The sequence below is a fragment of the Meriones unguiculatus genome, chromosome 15 (genome assembly GCF_030254825.1).
Source record: "Meriones unguiculatus strain TT.TT164.6M chromosome 15, Bangor_MerUng_6.1, whole genome shotgun sequence".
NCBI lineage: Eukaryota > Metazoa > Chordata > Mammalia > Rodentia > Muridae > Meriones > Meriones unguiculatus.
The window spans coordinates 65,804,155-65,816,769 of NC_083362.1; the positions used below are offsets into that span (position 1 = coordinate 65,804,155).

The window sequence follows — 12,615 nt, forward strand, 5'->3', positions numbered from 1 at the left end:
TTTTCATTTTCAACACAAAACAGTTTTACTATCACCTTCAATAAATCTTTTCTTAGTATTAAACTAAAAAAAAAAAAAAAAAAAAAAACAAAAAAAAACACCAGGTCTAAGACTGACTACATCAAAATCCCCATTAAGATACCCTTCCTTAAAACATGTACAGAACAGGAGAATGAAATGAGAAAAGAATTTTTGGGGGCGGGGGGGTTGGCTGGAAGGTGAGTCCACTTCATGATGGTTCAAATGTCTTCCAATATTCCCCACAAGTCTCAGGAAAATAGACGTATTTTCCATTGTTTAGAGGGAGAGACTGCTTTTGATATGGAAGTTCATTATTGGCCTTTCTTTATCAGTGGCAACTTAGAATTTTTGCAGGAGTAATTATTAATACTTCTTTAGTTTCTGTCATCTACAAACATTATCAACTGCATCCTGCTTCCTTAACTGTATCACTCACTGGATGCCTTCGTGCTGACTGTCTCATCGCATCTGGAAACATGGTGAAAACTGAGCCCATCACTCTTTATCTCAGCGACAACACCATGCAGCCATAGTGGAGCCACGGTAATGCAGCATAGACCTCCCCAGCTCCTTGAAGTCTTAGTAGCACTCAAGAGCCTTTGGTCTCTGACTACAGCTCTCTCAGCCGTTCTGGCCCTTGGTCGGCAGCTTGGGCTTCTTTTTTGTTACTTCACCAGTACTTTTGTTCAGGACACTAATCCGTCATTTAATAACAACAGGCTCACTGGCGATTTGATGGTATAACAGCACAGGAAATCCTTTAGTGATGGAAACATCAGAGCTGAAGGTGAGCATCCAGGCTCTGAAGCGAGTGCAAGCTCTGATGGGTCCTTTGGTGGCCACAAAATATGCAGCCAACATTGACTTTGATGGTATCCATCCCAACCAAAGTCAGACTAACACGATCACTCACTGCTACCCAATTGACAGGTTCCTCATGCAGAGTGATTCCTTTTGCTAATAGTCAGTCACCAGTCTGTATGTAACCAGCTTCAATTTCACCAGTCACACAAAAGCCCGATCCTTGATCTTTAAAGACATCCAGCACACATAATCTAAAAGGTTTGTCAATAGATTGTTGAGGGAGCTTGAAGGAATCAAACTGTTCTAATAAACATAATCCTTCCTACCTCGTCGTGAGGTCACTTAACTGTGATCTTGTGATTAAATTTTCATCACTGAGACCACTTGTGGTGATAAAAGCTACCTCACTCTCCTTAAAACCTGCTTGCTTGAGGATGTGACCAAGTTTTCCAGTAATCTCTTGAAATCTTTCTTGTTGCCAATTTACCTGATCCATTTTCTTGATGGCCACAGAAAGCTGTGTCACTCCAGGAGACTGGACCAAAAGGCCATGCTCTCCGATCTGTCCTCCAGTCTCAAATCCAGCTTCAAACTCTCCCCAGGTGGCATCAGAAACTAAAACAGCTACATCAGCCTGGGCTGCTCCTGTGATCAGGTTTCGAACGAAATCTTTATGGCCTGGAGCATCTATTAATGTAATAACTTTGGTTGTGGTTTCAAACTGCATCATGTCAATATCCTGTTACTGCACTTTCCCTTTCTTCTCCAGTCTTATCCAAGACCCAAGCATATGCAAACGAAGCCTTGCCAGCCTCTTTAGAACCTTGTTCACACTTACACATAGTTCTTTTGTTTACATTACCCAGAAGATAAAGCATATGCCCATCGGAGTACTTTTCCCAGCATCAACATGACCAATGACCACTAGGTTGAGGAACAGCTTCCAGCCCTGCCGCTTCTCCGATTCTGCTTTCAGGTGTATCTTCTGCTTCATCTCACCAGACTTTTTCACTGGTGTTGGAGCTGAACTCAGCTCACCTGATACTTGAACGGAGGGAGATTGGAGGACAGATTTAGGAGCGCTGGTCTCAAGTTAAGGAGTCGTGATGCTGATGTCGTCACCAGGAGGGCCTTTGTGAGGAGTGTGCAGACTGTCTCCATTCTCCTCAGAAGTTAAGCCAGGCTCTTCAAATCCCATTGCTTGCTTCTTCTTTGATGCAGTCATTTTCACAGCTTTTGGCACAATTTCAAACGATAGCTCTGGACGTTCCGATGCCGGGCCATCGTGCACAGAGGGCGTCTGCCACCGTCTCTTCCAAAGAATTCGGCTCAGACAGCAACAAGGTGCCAACTGTGGCCTTGACGCCTCTTCGGCGCCATCTTGGCTTCCGCCAGGCCCTGGTTTTGGTTTTCAAGACAGGGTTTCTCTGTGAATCCTTGGATGTCCTGAACTTGCTTTGTAGTCCAGGTTGGCCTCGAACTCACAGAGATCTGTCTGCCTCTGCCTCTCTAGTGCTGGGATTACAGACGTCCCCCACAGCACCTGGCTGAGAAACGATCTTAAACGGAGAGAACAGTCTCTCCCACCTGGTATTATTCCTTCAAATGAGCCAAGGATTCAGTGTAATTCCTAATAAGATTCCAAATGCATGTTTACAGAAATTAACAACCTAACTCTAAAGTGAATATTAAAATTTGTGGAAGACACGGGGGCTAAAAATAATTTTGAATAAGATCAAAGAGCCCGAAGATTCACACTTTTTAGACTATGTAACTTACTACAAATTACATTAATTCTGACAGTGTGGCGCTGGAGCAAGAACAGACACAGACATAGATTAAGTGGACCCCAGGAGGGAAGCAAGGGGGGCTGTGAGTTTGGGGCAAGCTTATTCTACACAGCAAGACCTCTCCCCCTACCCTAATAACAAGGAGCCATGAAATAAAGATTCCAGAAACGAATTTATAGTCATTTGATGGTGACAAGCATGCCAATACAATTCAATAAGAAAATAAATGGCTTTACAGCGAATGATGCCAGGACAGATGGATCTCCATTTATAAAGTAATGAATTTGTACTCTTACAGCATATTACAACAAAACTGCTGCATTGTTAGGAGGAAATAGCAGTGAATCTTTGTAAACTCCAGTTACACAATGTTTTTTGTACAGACAACACCAGAGGCACATCCAAAATAAATAAATAAGTAAATAAATAGAGTGAGGATAAATCTAATTTCAATTTTCATTTGCTTCAAAGAGTACTAAGAAGAAAAGTGAAAACGGCAACCAAAAAAAAATAGAAGAAAGAACTTTTAATTATATAGCTTTAAAAAGTCTAGTATTCACAATGTAAAAGGAATTCCTACAAGGCAACAATAAAAACAAACAAACAGTGAACTTAAAACGGGCAAAAGACTTGAAAACAAATTTCTCCAAAGATACCCAGCTGCTCAAAATGCACATAACAAGATATTCCCCACCATTAGCCATTAGCGACATGCAGATCAAAACCACAGTGAACACATTGCACATCCACTACAACAGCCAAAACCTTTGAAAGACGTGGAAAAATTAGAAACTTCACCAATGCTGGTTGTCTTACTTACCTTTCTATTGGAGTAAAGAGACTCCATGACCAAAGCAACTTGTGAAATAAGAATTTACGAGGGCTTACAGTTCCAGACAGTGTGTCCATGTCTGTTAGTGCAGGGAGCATGGCTGCAGGCATAGTAATGGATCAACAGCTGAAAGATTACATCTGACCCACAAGCGTGAAGCAGAGAGGTAGGAGAAACTGAGACAAAAAAAAAAGACAGCAACAGAGAGACGAAGAGACAGAGAGGAAGCATGTGCAATTGCTTCTGCTTTTAAAACCTCAAAGCTTACCAGCAGAGAAGCACTTCCTCCAAGGCCACACACCTCCTTATCCTTCCCAAACAGTTCCACCAACTGAGGAATCAAGCATCCAAATATAGGATCACATGGGAGCCATTCTCATTCAAACCACGTCACTGGTTTAAACTGGTTCTACCATTTTAGAAAATAGGTTGGTAATTCTCAACGATTTTAATTCTACAAGTTAACTCTAGAGTTACTATGTGGCCCAGTCATTCATCTCCAAGATGTATACCTAAAGGAAAGTGAGACATATGCCTGAAACAAAACCTGTGTAAGATGCTTCCAGCAGCATTATTTAAAATAGACATGGTATTATATCAAACAACTTACATGTAAATCAATTGCTGAATGCATAAATAACTGTTACATCTATATACTTGAACATCATCTGGCAATCCAAAGGAATAATTTGAAATGTGCAAGCATGATTAGTGAACTAAGCCAGATGTAAAACAGATGTGCTAGCTCACATACATAATCTCAGTTCTGGAGAAGAAGATATAATGGTGAATTCAAGACTGTTTTGGGCTATAAAGTGAGATTCCAACTAAAAAAGCCAAAGGAGACAAAAAATAAAGGCAGACAAAAGATTGTATGTTTATGATTCTATTTATATGAAACGTCCAAGATAGAAAAAATTTATAAAGGTGGAGAATAGGTTAATGATTCCAGGTGATCAGGGGAAAAGAAATGGGAACTGGGTGTGAAGTAGTAATTTCCTTTTAGAGTAATGAAAGTTTATGAAGTTAGATGGGTGTAATGGTTGCCCAACTCCATGAATATACTAAAAATCCACTGAAATTATATGGAAGTTATATCTCAATAAAACTGCAGTAAAATATACTAAAGTTTATAAATGGAGAAGCATAATTTCATAATGGCAAAATCAAACATTTGAAAGGTAAGACATAATTTCAAATAATGGAGGAACAGATTGTGCAATTAAGTACCAATGGCTTTAATATATATAAAAGACACTTATAGTCAATAAGCAAAAACTGCAAAGAAAATGGGCAAAACATATGAATATAAGGTTCATAAATGAAGACAAGTCAATAAAAAACACACATAACAAAGGTGAAAAGTAAAGTGACGTGTTTGCTTATTAGATAGGCTAAGACTACAAAAAACTAGTATACAGTAAGCTGGGATGAGGAAGCATAAGCCCTTTTGTACAATATCATTGGAAATTTACACTGGTGGAGTTGTCTTTGTTTAACAGTATATGGAACGATCTTTAAGTCTTACATTCTGACCTTGTAATTCCAGTTCTTTGAGTTTATATTAATGAGATAACAGGGCACATTAACAGAGGTAAATGCCTAAGATGGTTTCTCAAGGCACTTTCCAATTTTATGTCTATGGGTGTTTTGCCTGCTTACATACGTGTGTACTATGTATGTGTGGTGTCTTTGGAAGTCAGATAACGGCGTCAGGTCCCCTGGAACTGTAGTTATAGGTGGTTGTGAGCTGCTACATGGATGCTGGAAATGGAACCCAAATCCTCTGGAAGAGCAGCCAGTACTCTGAGCTGTTGAGCCACTTCTTGATTTCCTCAAAGAAACTTTTATGTTGAAGAATATGAAAACAGGCAATATTAAATAATTGGAAGCTATTTTACTCATAAACTGGAATTCTTGGCCTCCTGTTAGGATAAAGGTATACCCATTAACCATGAGTAACATAGAGATAAGTTCAAATCTATTATTAGAAAAAAAGTATAGATATTGAATTATGCCCAGAAGTTGGTACCCATTTTATATGCTTTTATTAAAATTAAATGCATAACTTTAAATATATAATTACAAATGATATATTATATTATAACTTTTATTCTGTGTGTGTTCTCATAATCATATTACTGCTTATATTTTGTCACATCTGTATTTATATGTATGTTAGGAACATTCTTAAAAGATCTATGTAAAAATATTAGGAGCCATTATTGAATGCTAACACAAAAGTTGAGTTTTCCCTATATCATTACTTCATATATCATCTTTTCCCTATATCATCTTTTTATTCAGAAGTGTAAAATGGTAAACAGGAGAAGCAGTCAGCCTGAATAAAGTCTTAGTTTTTCCCAAAGACTTTAGGCAATTCCTTAAATCTCCCAAGTCTCAGTTTCTCCAACACATACCTCCTAAAGCTAGATGAAGAATACAAAGTATGTCCTCAACACAGGGCCTGTGTGCAACAGCTCTCAGCAGATACTGTTTTTTCATTACTTTCTGAGGCATGGTCTCACAAGGTGGTTCAAACTGACCTCAAACTCTTAAATCTCCCTTCTCGGCCTTCTAAATTCTGGGATCACAGTGGTTTGACACTATCCAGAATTCTTTTTTTTTCTGATCATCATTATAAATATCATTAAAATTATAGTGAATTCTTTATTAACTATGCGTGCAGGAGTTTAAATATGCCAACCTAAATGGGTCATGCCAGATGAGAGAAGATCCCACAGGCCAAAAACCTAGAGACAAGAAGAAATTGTTCTCAAGCCACCACATTCTCTTACCACTGAAGGACCTTATGAAAAAAGATCACTGTTTGTCTCAATAAGAGTATTAAAACATAGTCTTATTGCTCCTTACGACTGTACCACCAGGAAACAGAAATTAATAACAATAGAAAGTTTTATTGACAAGTATAAACTGTTTTAGAAATGTGAAGAGAATCCCAGTCTCCCACTGTTCTCATTTATTATGGAGTTAATCACCTTTTATAATACCAGAAACAATGATGAAATGATATACTATATATGTGATATATACATATATGTATATATATTGTTTTGGTTTTTCTATTCTTTTGGTGGGAGGCTGCAAGGGTAGAGGATGGATATGGAAGGACAGGGAGATAAGTTGTATTGAGGTGCATGATGTGACATTCACAAAGAATCAATAATTTTTTAAAAGAATAAGATTAATAATGATTATTATAAAGATAATGATACAATTCAAAAAATAAAGAAAACAGGATTATTCTAATAAAATAGCTCTCAAGTAAAGGCCTGACTTAAAACATATTTCTGATACAAGATGATGATATATTATTTTACATTGTTTTATGTGCTGCATGTTGACATTTTTAGTTTACTATCATGGTGAATATATACACAATCATATATATTTTATAACTTTATAATTATATATTTTATATATTACATATTTGTGATTTTATAATCACATATATACTATATATAATTATACAGTATTATATTTTTATATATAGGCATATAATATTTTATATATAATATATATTATATATATGTGGCACATCTATAATGACTTGGCTTTGATGGAGTTGGAAAACATGCACATAAGGCCAAGTCTCAGGAAGTGACTGAAAATGCCTCTAAAATATTCAGCCAGTGTTTCAAAAGCCTCCTCTATTTTCCCTCCAAGGGTTTCAGAAATTACAGGTGTGAACGGATTCTGATTTCCTCCATAAGGAACTATGTTTGTGTCATCTCCCTAACATGGGAACATATCAAAAAAACAGATGCCAGAAGTTTGCTAACAAGCCTCAGATGAAAGGGCAAAACTACAGTGGTGGGCAGGGCAGGTCCACTTGTGGAAGTCCTGCCCCACTATTTAGGTTACCACATAAGGTCCATAACTTTTGGATGAAAGTTTCCAGAGGTTTTCTCCATTAATCAGTTAGTTGTACACAGAAACACACTAACATTTTAGGTTTAGAGGAAGAACCAGGTGGTCCATGTTGGGTCACAGGTGGTAACCACTCTGGAAAAGCGAAACTGGAGTTTTACAGATGCCTACCAAACCCATAATTAAAACCCTGTAACCTCTTCTTTGATGGACTGAATTGAAGACCAGCAGAGCTGCTAATCCAAACTGTATGGTAAACATTCCAAGACAAGCAAGGGTGTTTTCAGCATCCCTTTGGGACCCCTTATCGTTGAGGTAGGTGATACTGCAGAGAAAGCCTAAATTACGTGCATTAAAAAGGGGGGTCTTGGGAGAAACTGACACACTCTGGAACATGAAACTGGAGGATTATCAGTTGAAGGCCAGTCTAGGCCAGTTTCAGCAATATGGAGAGATACTATCTGAAGCAAACATTCAGGGAGTGAATTAAAATGCTGGCTAGCAAGAAGAGGAGGGGCCATTTCTAACATGGACTCTATTGCCTGCTTTTGGATCAGTTCCGCTTGGCAGGGATGCCTTGCCTGGCCTTAGTGGGTGAGGATATGCTCAGTCCTGGTGTGACTTGATGTGCTGGGGATGGTTGATAAGGGAAGGCAGGGTGGGGAAGGGGGGAAGCTCCTTTTTCTTTGGGGTAAAGGGAGAAGGGAAGGAGGAAGGAGGGAGAGGGGAGACTAGGAGGAGCGGAAGGAGGTGGCACCCTTGGAATGTAAAGTAAATAAACTTAAATAAAATAAATTTTAAAAAATAAAATAAAGTAAGATAAAATGCTGGCTAGACTTCCAGGGTGGATTGGGAACTTTGTACTTTTTTTTTTTTTTTAAAAAAATTTTTTTCCTTAAGATTTATTTATTTATTATTTATACAGTATTCTGTCTACACATATGCCTACAGGCAAGAAGAGGGCACCATATCTCATTACAGATGGTTAATCGAGCTACCATGTGGTTGCTGGGAATTGAACTCAGGACCTACAGCCAACTCTCCAGCCCAACTTACTGCCTTTTTAAAACTTACACCCTTGTTTCCAGCGGTGAGGACTGAACCCAGGATGTCAGACACAAAGGTAATTGTGTTTAGCACTGAGCTGTGTCCACAGTCCTCTTTTTACTTTTTGTTTTGAGGCAGGATCTCTCCAGAATGCACAGACATGCTTCAAACTTCCTCTGTAACCTGAAGAGGCCTTAAACTTGTTATCTTTTTGCCTCTACCTCCTGGATAGCTAGGATTACAGTCCTGACTATCCAATCATGGTGATGCTACATTTTTTTTCATTGTTTTTTTTTTAATATATTGATTTTATGTATACGAGTGCTCTATCTGCGTGTACATGTGTACATGTGCACGCCAGAAGAGGGCATCAGATGCCAGTACAGAGGGTTGCGAGCCACCATGTGGTTGCTGGGAATTGAACTCAGGACCTCTGAAAGAGCAGACAGTGCTCTTGAGCACTGAGCCATCTCTCCAGCCCTGATGCTTACATTTAAAAACAGACAGAAAGCCAATTTGGAAACACTGATTTGAGAAGAAGAAAAAAAAAACAAAAAAAAAAAAAAATGAGTGCTCATTTCAGCAGCACACATACCAAGAAAATGACAATAAACCAATTCTGGACCAACAAACCTACGACCATCCAAGAACATTTCAGCCAGGAATTGAAGCATTAGGCCTCACTTTCAGCACTCTTGTCCCATTGGTGAAACAGCCGTATTAAAACGGGAAGCATTTAAATAATCCATCGGATACTGACGTCTTCACACCGCTAGTCTGGCTTATTTTCAGTCCCTTACACAACCTAACTGAACAGTGACTTTGAGTTATATAGTTACCCACTTCCCTCTCAATACCAAATGACAGTTTAAATCAAGGGGCAGAAGCGAGCTGGCATTTCAGACCCTTGAATGGCATTTTAAAGGTTAACGTTATTCATGACTAGACCAATTAAGCTAATTGCCTTGCAGAAATGTAGATTTGAATGCAGGATAGACAGTGACACTGTATCCTCCCACAGCTAACGCAGCAGATTGACTTTAATCAGAAGGTCCATGACGCTTTCAAATTCGGCCTTCACGTTCAGGCCTTATCTCTGGGCAGAGGCATTCCCAACATTGCAGGGTCAACCTTGCCCTTCAAGTGGTTTCTAAATGACAGCATAGGTTACTTAAAATAGTCCCAGGAAAGGAGCTGAAGACCCAGCTGCCTAGACCCCCCAAGGTGCCCTTATTTCTCAGAAGAATGAAAATCGTCCCTGTCCTCCCTCCCCCCCACCCACTACTCAAAGGAACTCTGTCTGGAATCTGCATTTCCATGACCTACACAAGGAGATTCTGACTCAGGCATGCTGTCGAGGTGATGTTAAATTTAGTTCCTAATTGTGTTTGTCAAACAGGTAAATCTCATAATCGCTCATGCATTGGCTTGACAGTCTATTTGTAAAAATAATGAGATCTGTGTGTTCCTTTACCTTAAGAAGAGTAGTGAAATCATATCAAGCGAATACACACTTGAAAATAAAATTCGGAGAAGGCTGGAGTGAAGAAAAGGCTCAGTTAAGACTACTAGGTGATTTTCCAGTACTGGGGTTCAATTCCCAGCACTTACATGGGAGCTTCCAACGGTCAGTAACTCCAAGGGACCTGACATCCTCTTTTGGCCTTTCATACACATAAAGTAATAGAGAATAGCAATAATAAAAAATTCTGAGACCTCAAGAGAGTGGCAGAGCCTAGGTTTAACATCAGAAAATCTGGATCTGCGAACAAATAGATCTACTAGTTGCTGACCTTGAGTCTCAATTGTTCCTATCTGCAAAATATAGATAATATGTATAATAATATATTAAAGGAGATACTATATTCAGAATGCTTGTCTTATAGTCCCACACTGTCCACACTCAATTAAAAGCAGGTGTTACAAAGGAAGGGAGGTGCTATCCATTCACTGAGTTTATGTTAAGTGAGAATAAGAGACACAGTGATTTTGTAACAGCCACTGATACTGCAAGGATATTTGTTACTACTGCATGACCTTGCTTTTCCTGACGGATACAAATTTCAGTTGATGGTGTAGATTTTGTTTATAAGTCAGGGAGTGACTGAGTAAAGCTTTCCTGTGAACTTTGTTCACACTCTCAGCTATGAGCCATCTGCAAGGATACCAAGCACAGAACCTCAAGCTATAAATATCAGTTGCAGAGGCAAACAGGAAGAGCTCCTGGCGGGAACACACCTTTTGCCAGATGTTAACTTTACATTTAGCCAGATGCCCTGCTGTTTCTATTTTTCAACTATAATTTGTTACTAGGGATCACGGGGATAAGATCTTGACAGGCCCTAAGAGAAAGCTCTGTGTGTGTGTGTGTGTGTGTGTGTGTGTGTGTGTGTGTGTGTGTGTTTTCAAAGAACAGTGGTCTACAGCAGCGTGTGGTCTGCTGACCGTGCAGGAGGGTCTGCTGCTCCCTGGACTTCCCTGGACTCTCTGGTCCTCCATTCATCTCAGATCTGTCAATATTCTGGCTGTCTATAACCAGCGGGCCCCTCACCTCGCCCCCGCTTGCTCACCGCACCTGCGCTTTTCACTGCTCCTCTATGCAGCTTCGGAAGTTTCCTAAACTCTTGCTATGCAGATGAGGAGCTTGCATGGAAACATAACACTGTAATATGTGCCAGGAGAGATAAGTAATAATTTTTTTAAAAAAAGCCATTGTGAAGCACAAAACTCATGACACATGGTTGTCCATCAACATTTATGCAAGCAGAGTGGAAGGTTGAAAGAACACAGAATTTAGAGCCAAGAAAACAGTTTTACCTCAGCACCATTAGTGTTGTCTTGATCTTTGGGTTTGACCTGGATTTGCAGACCTGGTTTTCCTACGTTTCACAATTTCAAAATGACAGACTGCACAGTTTTCATACTAACATGAGCCAATTCCTCATGACAAACCTCTTGACTGAGTAAGGCATGTACATTCATTCTACTGAATGGTTAGCCTGTTTTATCCATCAGGGGAACCAGTGAATAATGAGGTATACTACAAACAAACAAACAAATAAACAAAAATGTTCCATTCAGTGCTTCAAACAATAATGCCCTTTTAAACTTCTGTAATGTTCAATTCTTCTGTTCCTCTACCAAGTATAGACAAGAAATGTCTATGTGACTGACTGCTGATGCAATCAAACAGCATTGAGCCTGCATGAGAACAAGAACAAGGCCCCCTGAGTCAACTAAGCAAGGTACGTATAAACTCACAGAGACTGAATTAGTGAGCACAGACAGGGTCTACTCGGGGCTGCACCAGGTCCTCTGTGCATATAGTATAACTTTCAGCTTAGCATTTTTATGGGACTTCGGAGTGTGAAAATGAGTTGGTATCTTGTTCTTGTGCCTGCTCTTAGGACTCCTTTCCTTCCGTTGCATTACCTTGTCAAACTTTGATATGATGATTTCTTTTTTTTTTTTTTTTTGCTTTATCTTATTATATTTTATTTTGCCGTATATGGTTATTATCATTTAGAAGCCTGTTCTAATGGGAGATGTTCTTTTCTAATGGGAGATGGAAAGGGAGTGGATCTGAAGGGGAAAAGAAAGGAAAAAGAACTGGGAGGAATAAAGGGAGGGGAAACAATAATCAGGATATTTTTGTATGATAAAAAAAATCTATTTTTAATAAAAGGAAAAAAAAAACCACCCTTGCACAGCAGGACAGTAGCCTTGCTGAAGGTGAGACTCAAGACAACAGCTTTCAAAAGAATTGGGAAAAAATAAAGGCCTCTCATCAATAGGCTAATGCAAGGAATGTCCATTTTTTTTCAAATCAGGTTCCAGGAACTTTCCTCAGAAAGTTCCTCCAAAAGTGTTTTGCATAGCTAAAATTAATTCAGGTTTAATTGCTCCATGAAACACAATTTCACTGCATTGAGCATTTTGCCCTCAAACTTGCTACCCCCTGCCCCTGCCTTCTGAACACCAGATTGTGGTGGTGAGACTGACTGAGGGGCCAAACACCTCACCCTTCAGCGGAAGCCCTCCCCTGCTTCTTAATATACCCACACAAAAAAATAAGATGGACCCTAACCCTTAACAAAGAATGGAAGGTTTTTTCAGAATCTTCCACAAAGTACTTCCCTGGCTGAATTTCCCCTTACCCTAGGTCACAACTACCTGGTACCTGCCCGTAGAACATACTTTGACCTCCATGACTTAATTCATGCTGCTCTC

General features: G+C 39.3%; 1 pseudogene; it reads right to left on the minus strand.

Annotated features, from left to right (window-relative positions):
* Positions 1-528: 528 nt before the first annotated feature.
* Positions 529-2,068, minus strand: LOC110552885 (HBS1-like protein; annotated as a pseudogene).
* Positions 2,069-12,615: the final 10,547 nt, after the last annotated feature.